The 18598-nt window shown below is 40.5% G+C and overlaps 1 protein-coding gene and 1 long non-coding RNA gene across 2 annotated transcripts in view; one reads left to right on the forward strand and one right to left on the reverse strand.

The window, feature by feature from the left end:
* Positions 1 to 1115: 1115 nt before the first annotated feature.
* The window catches only part of baz2ba (bromodomain adjacent to zinc finger domain, 2Ba), a 76661-nt gene continuing 59178 nt past the window's right edge, over positions 1116 to 18598 (forward strand). Inside the window, exon 1 of the mRNA XM_067585895.1 lies at positions 1116 to 1647. The gene's annotated coding sequence lies outside the window, so the exon portion shown is untranslated. The remainder of the gene's footprint in view (positions 1648 to 18598) is intronic.
* LOC137180564 (uncharacterized) overlaps positions 13127 to 18598 on the reverse strand; it is a 9391-nt gene continuing 3919 nt past the window's right edge. Inside the window, exon 2 of the long non-coding RNA XR_010928000.1 lies at positions 13127 to 13543. This is a non-coding gene — a long non-coding RNA (uncharacterized lncRNA). The remainder of the gene's footprint in view (positions 13544 to 18598) is intronic.

Below are 18598 nucleotides of genomic sequence, written 5' to 3' on the forward strand. Positions count from 1 at the left end.
ATGTGCCTGTAAACCAACACTCCATCACGCCGCTAACAATGAGTTCATTGTTTGTGTGTGATTTACGAGGTGTCTATAAACTAACAGTGAACAGTTTGTTAATCCCGTATAATACCTGTTAAAATGGATACAACCAGTACTGATGTGACATGTAGAGACACACCAGTTGGCTGTGGCTCTGTGACCCATCCTCATCCTCATCAGGGTGGGGCATATAAGAACAGTTGCCCACTCCATCTGCAACCCCCCCCCCCCCTGCCCCCCCCCACCACCACCTCCTCCCTCCTATACCCCACCCCCTTGTTGTTTTCCAGTTGAATGAAATAATCTTCCCCCGTCTGGAAACCCAGTCTGGGTCAGAGGGCCTGCGTTCAGCCTGTTGCTTATTGTGTGTTCAGAAGAGGAGGTAAAGCATACAATTAGGCACAGATGGCTGTCTTTGCCAGGCAATGTATTGATCCTATCCCGAGGAAGATCTGTCCCATTTCTGTTTTTGTTTGGCATATGCCTTCTAATTTAGAGCCCGTGTGAAACTGATTTGTATTTGTTTGATCACCTATCATCTTCTAAAGAGCTCGTCATTCGGTCAGTTAACAGTGACACACGTGCACTTTTCGTGACTCGGTGTGAAGAGATGACTGTGTGCCAAACTTAATCGGCAAAACAAGGATTTTCCTCGTTTTGTTGTTATTCCTTGTTAAGTAGTTTATTGATCAAACTGCAGATTTCCTTTTAAAACTCATTAAAAAATAATTTCATATAGTAGCCTACAGTATTGGCGGTATTATTAATTCCTAATAGCACCATGAAATTGATCAGCCCATCACCTGAGCATCCAGGTTCCTTTAATCTAAACAAAACTTTATTTAAATAGCACCTTTTAAACAAAAATCTAAAAAGAAATCAAGTCTTATTGTCTAAAACATTAAAACTGTACAACTTCTCTTTCCTCTGTAAGCTGCCTTTTTTTTCTAAACATGCAGGTATAATTTGATAAACATGCTTAAATACACCTTTTAAAGCTTAAATTCAAGCCATAAACCTACATGATCATGATTAAACTGATCAAAGTTAAATGAAAGTTTAGGTTTTTATAATAGAATATATGGCTGTTTTAATAATAATGCACCCTATTGTTTTTTTTTTTATTTTTATTATGTTATTTGTTTACACCAGTGCCCAATAATCGCCACTGGTCTAAATGTTTTTAAAGATGCCACTAACAACATCATAAATAAAGTTACTGCTGCATCCCTGCCGGTGCTGTGGAGCTAAATGACAATGTCGCATTTGTAAGTAATAACGGTCAATAACTGTATCCTTCGTTTACTACGGCCGTGGCTGCACAAATAATAAGTTTTCTTTGTGTGGCAGTAGTGAGCTGACGTCAGGTCGGTTCCTTGAAGTGGAGCTGAATAAACCTTGAGAAGAGTCTCCTTCAATCTGCTGTTAGTAACTAACACACACACTCACACACACCGAGACTCAATTACTGCCCAATTCCCTTCTTTATCATTCGTCCCCGACCTTCTTTCATAACCAAAACCGACCAAGGAAAAAAAGAGGCGAGAAGAAGACCAAGCCGAAGTGTTAGCTGAACTAAAAAACCCACGCTGGAAATAAGTAAAGTGTCGAAACTAAAAAAAGGTAAGTGTTTTTTTTTTTTTTTTTTTTTTTTTTTATTTCACTGACGCTGTTTTCCCCCCATCATAGAACAAGCGATGAGCTAGTGCGTAGAGCTGGCTTCGTTTCTAGTTTCTTAGCTTTTTTTTCTCTTCCTCCAGCTTGTGTTTAACTGGTTTATAGATAGTTACTTGTTTTCATGTTACGATGTAATTCATTCAGTCGGTGTATCCCGTGGTCGACAGCGGTTACATTTGATCAAATCCGTAAAGTTTCTTCTCTTTAATATAAAAACGAAGTGTTTTTTCCTCCTCTTGAGTGGTGACCTGATAGTGGGAATCGTCTTTTGTGTCCGTCTCTCCTTTTCTCTCCCTCGCACCGTTCACTACGGGGGCTGTTGTATTTTGATAACAACTTGTTTTTATCATTGAAGAATTAAACTTTTTAAGGGTTTATGGTGTTTTTGCTTTTATCGACCCGTGTTAAAATGTGCAGTCGTCGGGTTTTGGTTGCGTATTTTTGAGCTTGGATGTTGTAACCGTCAACGTTACATGGGGGGGTAACTAAGAGGCGCTGGACAGCCGTTGGTCCTCGCTGTCCGTCCGTTAAAATCCATCCAGTTTAATAGTCCCTCGACGCGAAAATAAAACAATTAGCGACAAATACATAAATATCCCCTTCGCTTCGGATTAAGTTGGACGTACAATATTCATTTCTTTCCCCACAGCGGGCTCAGAGTTTTGAGCTTTTCGTTGTTGCTAGTTTACATTGCTGGGCAGCCTGCCGGGGAGCTGCTATCGCGGTCGCTTCCTCAAACGGAGAGTCATGCAGGCAAGCTAGCAGCCGCTTGGCCGAGTTGTTGAAATTTATCCCTTTGTGTATATTACAATATCCTCCATTTTTTTCTGCCCCTTCCAAAACAACAAGCCTCTCGCCATCTTGGTTTGTTTTAAATTCGTCCCCCAAAGAACCCCGACCTATCTTTCCCCTTCTCTCTCTCTCTCATACACACACACACACACACACACACACACACACACACACACACACATACATACACACACACATACATACACACATACACACAGACACACACACACACACACACACAAGGCTACTTTAAAAGGAAATGGATCCACGTTTTTTTTCGCAAGTTTTTGTCAAAAGTTTTAGACTTTGGTAAGACGGGAGTATCGCGACCTGTGTGTGGTTTTAAACAGAAACTGAGGGTGGTGACATGAGTGTCAGCGATGTTTTGAAGCGCATTTTATCAGCACAGTTGGTGTTAGTGGCCAAGATGTTTGCTTTAAAAAGCAAATATAAAGTGACGTAGTGGTAGGCTATATGTCAGGATTGTGTTTTTTTTTTTTCGAGGACGGGGGTGGGGGGGGGAGACAGGTGGATGTGGTGGCATTTTTGGTACAGCCTCAATTCAAATAAAGTATTTGTGCTTTTGCAAAGCTAGTATTTTGTTGTAATGTGATTTCAGCGTTTACTCGGAGCTGCTTTATGTTTATCTTTGCAACTGAACATGAATGAATGAAGGGAGGAGGAGGAGGAGGAGAGGAAGGGGAAGAAGAAGGAAGGATATTAATTACCAAGAATCCTATTAGGGGAAGAATTGAAGTCAAATTTTGAAAACTGGATGTCATTGCCAAATAACAGCAATTAGACAAGCTTTGAATCATTAAGTTTGAAATAATCATATGATTAAAAATGGCCATTATTGCCTTTAAAAAGACACAATTATTTCTGTTTAATTAGTGCACTGATGTTTACACAAAGTTGAATTGATGTATGGTTTATTGATTAATTGACAAAACATGCATCTCTCACGCAGTTACACACACATCAGATCGCCCCTGACAGAGCTGTAATGCTGGTTTGAAGACTGAAGAGTCTTCCCAGAAAGAATTAGCCAGTGACTGGAAAATGGTGACCTTATTTAATTTCTGTCATCCATCTTGCACAAGGTGTCATTTTAGTTCACTTATTTCAGCTCACACGATTTTTTTTTTTTTTGCTCTGTCCCTCAGAGTTCAGACTTGATCTCACTTCTTCCCCATGTCCAGTAAGCAGTTTAAGAGAGAGGAGGGGAAAAGAAAACAAACCGAACAAATGCTTTGAAATGGAAAATCTGATCATTTCACCTCCCACCTCTTTTGTTTGCCCGTTTATTGCTGCAAAGCTGGAGTGCAGAGGAGCAGATGTTTAGCCAAACATGAAGGCGCGGTGCCTCTGTCCTTATGGGGATGGCTCTCCCTCCTCTCACTGCTGATGCATCGACATGACAGCTGCTTGATTTCATGGAGCTGCTAAGAAGCCATTAGTGGTATCAGTGAATTGAAACGGAACAGTGTCTCTCAGTTTTCTACCACTATTACAACTGTCTATTGTTAGCGTCATTTTGTTCAGATTTGTTTGAATGTGTGTGTGTGTTGGTGTGTGTGTGTGTGTGTGTTGGTGTGTGTGTGTGTGTGTGTCGGTGCGTGTCCGTGTGTGCGTTTGCGCGCGTGCCAGTGCTGCAGCTGAACATACAAACAACAAGAAGTACTAATATACTTGTGCAGCGTGTTTTTCCCATAATTTGAGAGGGAGTGAGCAGGAGCAAAAGTGAAAAAAGGGGAACAAATCTGTCAGAGTTTGTTTGCCATGTTGGTTTGAAATGAAAGCACACTGTGCTACCTCAAGCACACTCAAATCAGAGATGTCTCTCCTTGCCAGGCCAAGAGAAAAAAAAAAAAACTCTCAGTTGGAGTTTTATTCTCTCTCTCTGTCTCTTTTTTCTCTTTCTCTCTCTCTCTCAAATTGGAACTGTTGTTTTTGAAGAGATAAAGGAGGACTTCCGCTTGACTTGAACATTCAGGAATTAAGGATAGACATAGTTAAGCCCTATTTGCATGTCTACCAAAGTCACAGCAAACGGTTGCTATTGACTAAGCTGATTAGGTGAAATTAGGTTCACGAGCTCTGTGTCTGAGGGTGCTGAATCTGACAGAACTTGGACAGCTTTTGAGAAGACAATCCCATGTGCACACAAGGCTGTATTCTCTATAATCCTTTAGCATTGAATATGGGGCTATCTTCTTTTGGAGGAAACCCAAAGCTTTGTGTTCTTTTGAAAATGAAGTGAAGTGAGATTTATTAGGTGCGCATGATATATTGATGGAGTTTTGTTTTAGTATCACTTTGCATTGGGAACGATGTCAAAATCGTATCCGATGTGTGAAGCATGTGAACGATTAATCTGTTGATTAGAAGCGTATAAGTGTGCACTTTTATCCATCTGTGCCATTTTTGCTCAAATGTTACATTTACTAGCCTGTTTTGAACGCACACAGCTATTTAACCTTACTCACCAGTGTGTTTCTGAAAACTTTCGTGAGGATTGAACGGAGCTCATTTCTCCCTTTTGATATTCACTCAAACTTGTTATCACTTGTGGCAACACCGTGCATGTCGGCATTCAAGGTTGCACCTGCTGTAGAAAAAATGTGTGAGCAAAGAAAATGTAAAGCAAAACAAGCGAAACACGGCGCTAATGTATGCTCGTCGTCCTGACTGATTGCAGAAAACCTGAAAACTGCAGTGTTGAAGTCTTAAATCAGGACGAGGCAAACAGCGCCTTTAAGATGTCTGCAGTAAACTGCGCTGCTGGAAACTATGACAGATGTGGTATTGTAAAATTAAATGTAAATATCCGTCCGTATTGTTGTCATATTGGCAAAAATGACCAAAGAAATAATCAGTTATTGGATTTTAGTAAGTACTTCAATATTTTGTATCCCTAAGAGTCGTTTAGTATGACTTAACCTTGGGCAGCAGTATGTTTCGTATTTTCTATGTGACAGGATGTATCATAGTGAACAAGGTGTAAGAATCAGTCTGTTGATAATTTGTAAACCTAATTATTTCATGGCTTTGATAGCAGTATTTTATATTTAAACAGATTAATTAGACCTACAAACAATCTATTGATAATAAATGCCATCTGGGATCCCTGTCAAATCTCTGCATGTTAGCGCTGACACAGAGCTGTGAAATTTAGAAAGGAAGTAGAGGTCTGCTCTGTGTTGACCAAATGATTCAAGAATTAATGTTACACAGAGTCCTGATCATATTTCCTCATCCCTCTCCATTTGAAATCCATTTACATATGAATGTGCACGAAGAAAACAATAATGACAAATGAAATAATATACCAAGGACTGAGGACTTTAACAGATGTTTTTGAAGTAGACATTAATCCTATAAGGGCTAATGGCTCTTTGAGAAGAAGCTGCATTTTAGCAAAAGCCCTAAAAGCTTCTAGGCATTAGATTGATATCTTATTGTTACAAATCAAATCGGTGCTGCTGTGTGTCTGTCTTGGCCTACTACTGTTTTGTACAGTTACAGGCCCATGCAGGCAGCTCACTTATGTGTTTACATGGCCTCACAGGTTAATGTCCTCTCAGCTGGAAAGTTGGTTAGCTCTCAGATGATCTACCTAACCTTATGTTACCTTGCTATTTTGGTAACACTGCATGTTCACTGGATGTCCTGATAATCATCAGGGTACACAAATAATTGTCTAAAGTGCATGCTGCAAAAGTGACAGCCACTACTCGAATAGCCCTTTCAAATAACGTGGCTGTGTTTGACTGGAGTCGCATGATGTATAATGAGAGATGGATCTATATTTTGAAAACTGTATTAAGCTAATGAGATAGGGCACATATGTCTCCTATTGTGGAAACAATTGAACAATCTCAACTGTTAATTAAGACTAAACAAATCAACACTCATTTGAGTTTTCTCTGCCTTTTTGTGTAGATTACATATGGCGGATTAATTACCGAACAATAAGCAGTGTAAAGTGCAACTGGGTCACCCCGTGTTGACTTTCAGGAGACAGAAGACAGAGCAGCCAAATTTGGGAGGGAAAGGCGATAAGCTGCTTCTTTGCTGTTCGTCCCCTGGGCCTCTATTTATCATTCAATGTGAGAATTTCCTTGATGAAAGTCAAGGTTGTTTGTGCATGCTCTGTCTCGTTGGGATGCCTGTTTTTCCACCAGCAAGGTGAAAAGGTTGATTTTCCCCCTCCAAAGAGATGCCTTGTTTGGAAAGTCCAGGCTAGTTTCTTTTAATGAAGTCTCAAAAGGTCTTGATGATTTTTTTCCACTTCAGGGCTGTTTTTTTTTTTTGTTTTGTGCATTAGTGAGGAGATGAAAATACAGATGTACTACTTGTTTTGTGGAGCTGTAGAAACAGCACGCATACAAGTCCTCATAATTCACTGTTTGTCTCCATCACATATTCACAGTGATAAAGACGTAGCGAAGGAGGTGATCACTTAATGTGAGCTGAAAGCATCCATTTAATGTGCTCTTTATAAAACGCAAGAGTCGCGAGAAACAACAAACATGGCAACATTGTGGAAGCATTTCCTGTCTTGAAAAGAAATCGCATCAGTGTTATTTGGACGCATGAAACGGAGACATTAACATCACCTTGACTAGGCTGGATTGGAACAGCATAAACACAATGTAAGGGGATTTGTTTTACTAAAAAAATAAAAAAATAAAGGTTTCAGTCATTTTTACCCCTCCTCCCCATCTTGTCTAGGTGCCTATCATTTTGTTTCAGCAGGAACTTGATTATGGAAATGGCGATGAGGTCTCGAAAACCTGCTATTTAGTTTGATGTTTACCACACCTTGACATTCTCAAGCCGTAGCAGGGGGGCTGTATTTACACTTTTCTCTGGAATTCACCCATGCCGGCTGCGCTCAGATGGGAAAAGGATACAGGGAATGGAAAAGAAATAGGAAGAAGGTTTCGGATGTGGGAATGGGAATGATATTGGTTTCTCTATTGGTGTGCCTCCTGGGTCAGTGGGGTTCTTGATGATACTTATATAGAATAGCTTGTAGCAGGCAGAGCAGCTGTGAGCCTCGGTGTTAAGACGCATGCACACACACATACACACAAACACACACACACACAAGCACTTGCTGTCAGAACACAGGCATTCACGCATAGGGACAGGACACACACACTAACACAGATACACACAAATGCATGAGATTGCACCTCGACAGCCCCCATTTATTGATCTTCTTCAGCATTTAAAATCTGGTCACTGCTGCCACAAAGCCTTTTTATTTTAGCTGTGCTGGCAAAGCCTGCTCCAAGCTAAGCCAGAATTTTAAATATTTAACTCCTACAGAATGCCACGAGAAATGACAAGGATAGAGAAAAGCAAATAGGAAAGCAGTTTTGAGCTGTGCGATAGCTATATGTGTATTTGTTCAGAACCGTGTTTTATGTAAACCACACTGGTACAATCAGCTGTCTCTGTGTACGGCTTTGTAAGCGCTACAGTTTGGAGTAAAAATCTGCATATACAGCACCTTATCCTTCATGAAGTTTTTTTATCTGGAATTCATGGGCATCTGCTATTCCTCTTCAGTAAAAGTTACAAAAAAAGAAAATGAGCGTTCACTCTAAATCTAACTTAACTCAGTACTGACCTACATGGCCTTACCTTGTTAGCAGCGCAGGCTGAAATGCTAGCAGTCACTGGATTAGTCATTATTGGACCTGAGACAAGCTGCTGTTTTTAGCATTTTAAGGTTAAAAAAGGATACTCATGTTAAGAGCAGCGACTCAACGTTGTCTAATCCACTGAAGCCCTATAGCACGTAGTGTTGAACTGAGCACAGTCATTGCCATCTCTTCCTTTGAGTACAATGTGTTTCTCTTACTCGGTTCTCAGTGCACACTAAACAAGGCATTAAAAATTAATTTCCCCTTTTATTCTGAGGTGGTCAGAGTGTTCAGTTAGTCTCAGGTGGTGTACAGGAAACGATCTGACTAGCTCTGTTCACATTACATTTCGAAATAATTTGTCTCGAAAAGGTCAAAGCACACTTTAGTGATTTTGAAACACTTCCACATTGTCGTGAAAATTTATGTTGCATTAACATTACTTATTAAGAAACACCACGAGGCAGCCAAGCCACAAGGGTTTTTCTCATCCAGTTGAACCTGCTGCTGTTGTTTTTCTCCTGTCCAGCCATGAAAGCCTAGCCCGCTCAGTCTGCATGGTGCTGTGGCATTGTCCCGCTTTCCCCCCGCTCTGTCTGTCTGTCTCTCTCTCACACTCTCTGTCTCTCTCTCTCTTTCTCTCTCTCCCGCTTGTGCTCTCTCCTTCTGAACGATGACACTGAGAGACAGCTGTAACGTGAGACGCCTCTCGATCCTGGCAGGGGCTTCGAGAAGCCGAGGCAGAAGGGAGGGAGAGGCCTTTATCTGAGACTGGGGGCGCTGACCTCCCTCATTCCCCTTCTCTTTTTCTCCTCCTTTCTCTCTCTGTCTCTGCGTTTGGTCGCATATCCTATCCTCCCCCCACTAACAGAAGCCAAGACTGCACTCTTAAAAAAGTGTCATGTGAAAACACTATCTCCCCCGACAGCAGTAACCTGATGAATGAAATAGGAAATAGCGCGTGTTGTTTCAGTTTACACCATTTATAGCTGCATGTTGCTTTCAAATTCTCAACATCTCTACATATACACAGATGCTTTAATTAAAGAAGGGTTTACAGAATATACTGAGTGATATTACAGTGACATGTTTGTGATCTGTATAAAGACACCGTGTGTGTGTGTGTGTGTGTGGATTAGGGCTGCATGATATATCGTTTCAGTATCGACATTGCGATGTACGCACGTGTAATAATCACATTGCAGGACGCGTGATGTTGAGTAAGGCGAATTATCTCAAACACGTCATGCTACAACTTTTTTTGCTGCTCGATACAAAAGGAAAACTCGCAAGGTTCTCATTTTCCATGACTAATCTACAAGAAAAGTCCACCTCATATTACGTAATTTAGTCTGATTTAAGGGTTCTTGGATACACCGAGTTTGATTAGTTCCCAATGTGCTCCGGTGAAGGAGTGCACTTCATCAATTTATCAGACAATCAAAGCAGGCCCCGCTAGTCGCCTACCACAACCTGAAAATGAGCGCTGCCTGTTTACGTTGTTTGATAAACTGATCAAGTGCGACCTTTCACCCAGAGCACATAGCAAACTGATCGCTGTGCGTACAGAGTCTGCGTGTAAACACGCATGGGACGCGGCTACTGTCGCAGATGATGTCGCCTGGATGCTAGAGGCAGGAGATCAGTTACGCGAGGCAGCTTTTAAGTGCGTGTATTCCCGTTATCGGCGGCGCCTTGTCCTGGTGCTGGTTAAAAGTTAAAAAGTTATTGTCACAGGGTTGGTCCAGGCCCTAATGTAAGAAACGCTTAACACACACAACACACAGACACAAAATTTGCAGTATCCAGATCCAGATATATCTGTTTGTTGCTTGAGTTTGAGAGTTTTACCATCCTTAGCCGCGCCGGGAACCCTGTTTATCTTCCACCACGCAGATTAAGCATACAGTTGAAGATTGTTAGAAATGAAAGATTACACGTGTGTAACACAACTGCAACACGCAAATCCATTTCTAAAATTTATTAAGTTTTTCCCAAATACCTCACCACCTGTTCTCTCTCCACTTTACCATGCCGGTGTCAGAGTCGCGTACATGAAACCGAAAGTGGAGGAGTCCAAGCTGAGTTCTGGCGGAGGGCTGAACCAAGTGTGGTAGAAGTAGGAGGGGGGTTTTGTGTTGTTAGAAGGGGATAAACTTTTTAAATACCCAAATGATGAAAATTATGACCGCAAATGTCTGTATAATCTGTACACGAATATACCTGTATCTGATGAAATTTCCTATATTTTTTCATATCGCAATATATATCACAGAAAAAAAGATATCACAATGACAGTTTTTTCCAATACCGTGCAGCCCTAGTATGGATGTAGATGGAAACATCCACACATCCCCTGGACTCTAGGCTATGGCTGCTAAATCCTCTGTGAGAGCTCCCGTGTGTAATCCAAACATTTAGAGCTAATTTAAGCATGCAGGCAGGAGCAGCATCCTTTAGGAAACAACAGCTCTCTTGCTCTCTCTCTTTCTCCATCCTCCACTGTGTGCATGTGTGTGTGTGTGTGTGTGTGTGTACTACGTATGTGTATGTGTGTGAGTGTATGTCTTGTTGTCGCTGGAGGGAAATGAAAGCACTCAATCACTCACCTGTCAGAGTACTTCAAATTCTGTCCATAACACACAACCCCACACACGTACACACACACACACACATGCACATGCACACACACGGACACATATGTGCATACACACTTACCCCTGAGGGTTTGACAGGACTGGCCCTTTATTGACTCCCTTGATCAAGGAGACAGCAGATCCATTTAATAGAAACTGCACACACACACACGCAGGCATTGAAATCAAAGTGGATTCACATCTGCTCTCCACACAGCTCCACTGTAGGCTTTTTCAGCTTATACAACAAAGCTAGTAGTCAGTTTAAAATTGTTGCTACGTTGGGCGTTGAATTAAATTTGGAAAGCCTATACTAATAGCCGTCATAATGTTTTTCATTGTGGGGGTTGGCCGGCAGTTTGCTTGTCACAGTTGCCATGTTATTAAACCAAAACACCTCCGATTTGCTCTCTCAACACATCTTGTGTTATTGTATAGAAGGTAACGGTGCCATGATACAAGCCCAGCCTGGGTTATAGACATGTTCTGTTGGCCTTGGCCCCTGCGCTCCCCAGTTGGCCATGTTTTGTGCTGAGTGTTTTGGAAGGCCGGTTAGCCAAGAGGGTGCTGGGAGGAGATGTGACAGCTGTGTTGGTCACGGCTACTCTGACCTTCACACGTCATCTTGATGGATCATCAAGGCTGTAACGATACACTGAACCTGTTGTGTAGGCCTGATTATCTGCTGGTGATGATCTGGTCACATACTGTACTGATATTGTCGTTCCAAAATGTAATTGTGGACAGTCACCAACCAGGCCAGGTTGACTGCATATCTTGAAGGAGATTTGTCTTGCAAAGAAAAACAAGAAAAGGAAGTGGATTGGCTAATGCAGCGATGGGCTTTCTGCCATTAAGAGAAGAGTTATCATGGCAGTTGGCAACACAAAAACATGCGTATGTACACACGCACACAATCGAGCCTGGTATTTCATATATTACCTACCTCTCGCAAATGGATGCACTAATGTTCTGAGCTTTTCGCCAGTCTCAAAGTGCTTTACTTTCTGTGTGGTGTAACCCGTTCCCTTGAGATGGCACTTGCTCCATCAAGTCAAGGAAGAAACCATTTAGTGGAATGACAAACACACACACACACACACACACACACATACACATATATTCACACACATACACCGGGAGGCTGGGAGGATTTGAATTGCACTTAGACAAACGTTTCTCACACAAGTTCTTTATTCCTCCACTGGCTCCCTACTTTGCCCTGAACATACACTTACTCACATACAAAGGTACTTGCACAGAGATTCCATTTTGTCAGCTTTCAGCCCCAGATCATGTAACGATAAAAGATGCTGCCCTGCAGTTAAACACTGCCAGTAAATCACAAGGCAAAGAAAGCTGGGAGAAGCACTTATTTTTAAGCAGCATGAGAGACCACACTGGGGGGGGGGAGAGAGGGGGGGGGGGGAGGGGTTGAGACAGATAGGGAAAGACAGAGAGGGAGAGAGAGAGAGAGAGAGAGAGGAAGAGAGAGCTTCTTTGTGCACTGTGTACTGGCATTGTGTGTGATGAAGAGATGAATCACTGCTATTTAGGGATTGGTTTCCTGCAACTGATTGTGTGACGACTCGGTGGCGGACAGACTGTCAAGACTTGCCTGTTTTGTTCTGGGGGCTTCAGGAAAATGTCTGCGGCCAAGTCTCACTAGCTCACTCCCACAGGGCCCGGTGTGCCAGAGATCAACAGAGACAACAAAGACAAACACCTCACCAGTGTCGCTCTTCTAACAAGGCATCAAATATTTAAAAGCAAGGGATTTTAGGCCAATCTCAATATGTGTATTTTCGGAGTACACTTGTTTTCCGTGCTTGGAAATCAACAGAGTTATTTGTAAAGAAGGCTTGCATGCAACATGGTGTGTGACCTTTCTATCTGTCTTTCTCTCTTTCTTTGTGTTGTCTTTTTTTCTTTGTCTCTCTGTCTTTCTGTGGCTGTTACAAAAGTCAAACCCTTGTGTTCAACCCCATGCAGTTGCCTGAGAGCTGCTGTATGAATCCTAAAGTAAAGTCAACATCTGTGTGGCTGAGGTGGGTAGGGGGGGGGGGTGATTAGGGAAACCAAACAAGATGATTCAGAGATATGTCATTACAGTTACACTGTCCATGTGCAAGTGTGCACCAAGTATGTGTTACCACTAAGTATAGTGTGAGAAATGAAAAATAATGGTAACTGTAAGGATTGGACCAGACTCAGAAGAATGTAGGAACAACGTGAGCCAAGGGGATGGGTGACCATAGACAAATAGAAATACAGGAAGACACGGCTGTAGATATTGAACATTAAACCAGGTAATAAGCAGGTGGGACCTAAGGTAAGTTCAAGTTACAATGTAGATTTATCCACAGATTCAATTAGAAAATAACAAACTAAAAAAACCAAACTGCGGACATAAAAAAAACAATAAAGACCTGAGTATTTGTCAAAGTCTTTATAAGAGTCACAGTTCTCACTCTAACTCCAGTGTGTCCCAAGAGCTGTATGCGTGTGTACAGTTCAATCCTACCGCACTTGAAGTAGATGTGGTAATACACGAGTGTTCCTTAGTTCACAGCCGTCTTACTGCAGGCAACAGGTTCTGTATCTTGTGGGCTGGGCTCGCCAACCAGTACTGGAAAGGGTTTCTCTGGAATCCCTGAAATTGTCTCTTGAGTCTCTGAAATCTCCCCTGATGGCTCTGAGATCTCCTCTGAAGTCTCGGGCCATCTTAAGAGGACTCCACTCAAAAAGCCTGACCTATGAAGAGGGTCAAGAGAAAATTATCTTTGTACTAATATTATGAGCATTTCTGATCATAGGATGAATCTTATGAAATCAACTTAATGCTCCAATTCACAAACTTCTGTTGTACAACATAAGCAGTTCACTTAAGATTCATAAACAACCAAAATAATTAGTTCAGAGAGCTAATACTTTTAGTAAAAACTCAATTGCAGTTAAGGTGCATAATAGAAAACACAAATAACAACCTAAATTTCGTCACTGATGTTCCTTTAAAATATTCTTGAACTATTGTAAACTCTAAAAAATACCAGCGCTAACAGTGCAATTCACTAGCAAACTACATCTGAGTCAGCAGCTAAGCTGTAGCAATTGACACAAATAGTGCAAAGAGTGCATCAAAACAAAATAAAGAACAGTCTTTTTAATACACCAACATAGCAGAACATGTCTGCTTATCAGCAGTATTTCTTAACCCATTTCAGATCCAGTTAAGTCGCTAACACTTTTAGCATAATGAAATGGGATTTTACATGGCACTAATTAGCGTTGCAGCTAGTGGACTTTCAGGGTTGCTGCATGCTTTTTGAAACCAAATTTAATGCTTTTTAAGACCTTTTTAAGACCTCGACAGAGAAAATATAATACCCTTTCCACAGCAAAACGAATGCACATTAGGGCTGAGCTTTATGTTTGAAATCAACTTGACAATATTAATAGGGATATTTTTCTGGATATTTTTGCATCTCGATATAACACTCATTTGTAAAATCTCATAAAGTAATCAAAATAATGTAATGTAATGAACTGTGTCCCACTGTTATGCTTTACATTAGATAAAACTCTTTGTGTTAAAAAACCGTTATAATTTAAAAATTTTATTTTAATTATAGTGTGCTTGGAATTGTTTATTTAGACAACATGTAAAACAATAAGGATATTCTGGTTGTTTTTGCACTCACAGAGCAGGTAACAGTTAATTCTCTTCATTAAGACTCAAACACGTTACAGTATATCTAACTATCATCCACTTTAACAGTCAATTAAATCTGTAGACACCAGCTAAGCGGTCACCAAGCTCCACACTAAAAACATTGTTATCCAGATTCCAGCAACTATCAGCAATAACAGAGGACTTTGTGTCTTCTCTGAACCCCCCCTGGCTAACTGTCTTTAGCCGAGCATCATCTGTACTGTTTTGTGTACTTCTTTAATCCTGGTACTTTGGTGAGAGCAGGTGGCCTGTGGAGAACCAGTCGAAAAATTAACAGAAAAAGAAAAGAAAAGAGCTGGACTGGAGTGAGTCATGACCGAAGACCAAAAATCATATTTAAATGAGTGAATCATGGAGAGAGATGGGGGAGATATTTCTCATGCAACTAGGCATCATCTCAAAATTCAAGACATATAATAATAAAAAAATAAGACTTTTAAAGACATTTTATGACCTTAAATTCTGAAAATCTAATTTAATTCTGATAATCTAATTGTTTTCAAGGATCTGCGGGAACACTGACTTTTAGATCGCTAACGTTTTCAGCATAAGTCAATGGAGTTGAACATAGTGAAAATTAACATCATGGCTAGCGGACATTTTCTCTCGTTAGCTACATGCTAGAAGTTGACTCGACTCACCGGTGCAATGAATTGACACATTAGCATGAAAAATGGTGTCAGGCCCAAGGACGCTGAAAGTAGGGGGTCCAAGGGGCCATTGGCTGCCCTGCTTTACCCTCCTCCCACATTCTTTTTAAGTTGCAAATCATTGTATCCCTGCAAAAGCCCCTTTATTTCAACACTTGTGGTACGAAGATATTTCAATCATCACCATCCCCTCAAAGACATTAGGTAAAAATAAAGCAGCCAGCTGATGTGCTGCTGCAACTTTATTTCTAAGTGAAACAACTGTTTGTTAATTAGACACTTACGCCCAGAGACGAAACCTATTCAGCACGCACAGACAACCAGCCAGCCAACACACACATTTTGAAAGTTCACATGAGTTGACACTTGTTCATGTGAAAGTTCTCGCGCATTGGTCATTTCATGATATTACATTGAAATGACGGGTCCAAAGCATTTCCTTTTTGAGTAAAGGCAATCGAGGTGCTCACAAAGTTTATTTAGGCTGTCGTGGGCTATGAATGACATTTTCACAACAACATGGCATGTTGACAATTTGCAAAGATGAAGCAGTAGGAAAGTAATGTTTTTTTTCTGATTTTAAATATGGATTTGGGGCATGGCTGCTTACAACACAAAGACGATGTTAACATTCCTGTTGCCTGCTTGCTGTTACTCAGCCGCAGAAGCCTTACTGTCCTGTAAACTCGAACTTTTTGGTAATTGAACAAAAAAGCTTTCATTTAATTCCACAAGCACTAGTTAGCTGCTTTGTGTTTGGAATTATACCCTGTGGTGTAAGCAAGCTATGGTGTAAAAAAAAAGTTTTGTGAAAATCTCTGGTCTACGTATCTACCGCTAGATACACACACACACACACACACACACATTTTGGCCCCTGCACTTCTGAAATGAGTCCAGCACCCCTGGTCAGGCCTCATTGCACATGCTAGAACAGACAGCGTTCTCTCTTTTTTATCCGCACTGTGATTTTATATTGTCAACATAAAGTATGAATTAACACATAAAATCACAACATTAACTTAAAACGAGTTCCTCCATTGTTTAGCTAAGTTTCTTACCACTTCAATAACAACTCTTTGCTCTCATCAAAGATTCAGATAAGACTGACACTTTGCCCTTTCACCTTCACTAGCGTGACCAGTCAGGGGGATGGTCGGGAGGTGGGCTGTTTGAAGCATTCGATTGGCTAAAGTGAAAGTAAACTTGAATTTATTGGTGCAATATTTAATAAGAACATTTAATAATAATAAGAGTTTATTTATTTCAAGTGGAATGATATGATTTTCTGAATATTAACACAGAGATTTATTTTTATTGCTGATTTAACTACTCTGGCCTATATAAGCACACCTGGAGTGTAAATTCAGGTAATTATAACTTTGCAGGTAGTTTCTGTTTTTCTCTTTTTTTTTTTTTACTTGACCATGTTAATTAAATGGAAATTACTAAGTAATGATGGCTATTATAAGAATGACATTTGGATTGTTACTCATAAACTAGTGAATTCAGTAATTTGTTCCATCACTGTTATAAACTATGACACATAGCTTTGTGTCACTTTTAGAAACATGATAACATATTCTCCTGAATTAATACTTAGGTGAACCATCATTGATAAAATGGTAAAACCCTAGTAATAATGTCATTAATGTTATGTGATTTTTGAATTTTTTATGTAAAGAGCTGGAATGATTAGTAATCAATTAGGCTAGTCCATTGACTGACGATAATCAGTAACTATTGTAATAATCTATTTATCGCTAAGTCATTTTCAAGCATAAATGCAAACATTCCCTAATTCCACCTTCTTTTCTGTTTTTGTCTTCTGTGATAGTAACATGAATATCTAATATTATTATTTTGTTGATCAGACAAAACAAGAAATCGGTCATCTCGGTCTGGCGGTGGGCATGTTTACTACTTTTTTTATACCATAATTATTCATAAGGACGTTGCAGTTGAACTAGGCTACAGGCATTTAGTCTGAGGAAAAATGTGTGTATTGTGATATTTTACCCATCTGCTATTGATGTAAAACTGGTAAGATCTTACAGTAAAATGAGGTTAATAGACTAACAGCCTGATTCTCAGTCAGGCAAATGATGGCAGACAGCAGTGGCTTTCTTATCCAGTGTAATTCACCTGCCTCGTGGCTGGCAAATCATTTTCTGTGCTGAAGCCCTATGAGCAGAGATCCTTTAATCATCAACTAATAGGCGTTTATGAAAAAGCTGAAGATGAATTCAGCCTACCTGGCTCTCTGTTATCATTATCACTGCGATGAGTTATCAAAGTATTTGCGTGCGTCTGTGCATGTGTACGTGTATGTGTGTGTTTGTCTGTCTGTCTGTGTAAGAGTGTGGATAATGAAGGGAACCATTTGCCGTTCCATCAGTGTAGTTATTATCAACACCTTCAGTCTAGGTGATTTCTGTTCAAGGATAAATTGAACTGTAATGACAGATTTGCGTTACATCATGTGCCACAGACATGACTGGAGGGTATCCAGAAAGACAAAATCACTCAGGCTCATGAACTGCAATCTTTTCTTATTTTACCATGGCACTCATTCCAACAAGTGACATTTACAGGAATTACTAAAACACCGCAGCGATGCTTCAGTCTGCTCGGATATTTTTGAAACTGTCTTTCATGTCATTTGGTAACTAAAACATATAATATAATTGTAATAGCTGACCAGATTTGTGCTGATAAAGCGTCCACTAGACTTGATTCTGTTGCTTTTGACCAGATGGATGTGTTTACTGTCAACAAAACCTTGTTAGATAGTTACCCACACACGCTACAACACTGTGCTGGTGTGTCTGGAAATCTATAAGAGTCTGCTTCCCGGTCCTTGTGTGCATGTTTATGTGGAGGCATGAATTTTGTGTGTACTCTTTTTTTTTTTTTTTTTCTTTTTAATACCATCCAACCATGCAGACACACGTTGTTAATGTAGCTGAAAACTCTCCTACATCAGTTTGTATCAGTCATCATTTATATTGAAGGAAAATTATAGAGAAGAATAAATAAATAGATTTTTAAAAAATAGATAAAAGAATGAAAAGAAGTTGTAAAAAGTTGTAAAATCTCTGTGTGCTAGCTGTTATACGATATACAGTACACAGCAGAAAGGGCGTCTGTTATGGCGAGCTGCTTAGATTAGGCTCAGGCTGTAAGAGCACAGGAGGGCCTTAGAGACAGTGCATGAGAGATGGGCGTGAGAACGCTGGTAAGACTTGGTTCTCTGCAAGAACTGTCTTGTGTTTGGGGAAAATATCCTCACACTCAAAGCTCCAGTGTCTAGATCCATTTCTAACAAACAGGTTTTGCAAGAAAGGGGCTGAGGGAGAAAGAGAGTTTTTGTGTGTGTAAATATCTTTCTGTATGTGTGCGTAGCCGCAGCTGCGTTTCAAACGT

This window comes from Thunnus thynnus, chromosome 1 (assembly GCF_963924715.1).
Source record: "Thunnus thynnus chromosome 1, fThuThy2.1, whole genome shotgun sequence".
NCBI lineage: Eukaryota > Metazoa > Chordata > Actinopteri > Scombriformes > Scombridae > Thunnus > Thunnus thynnus.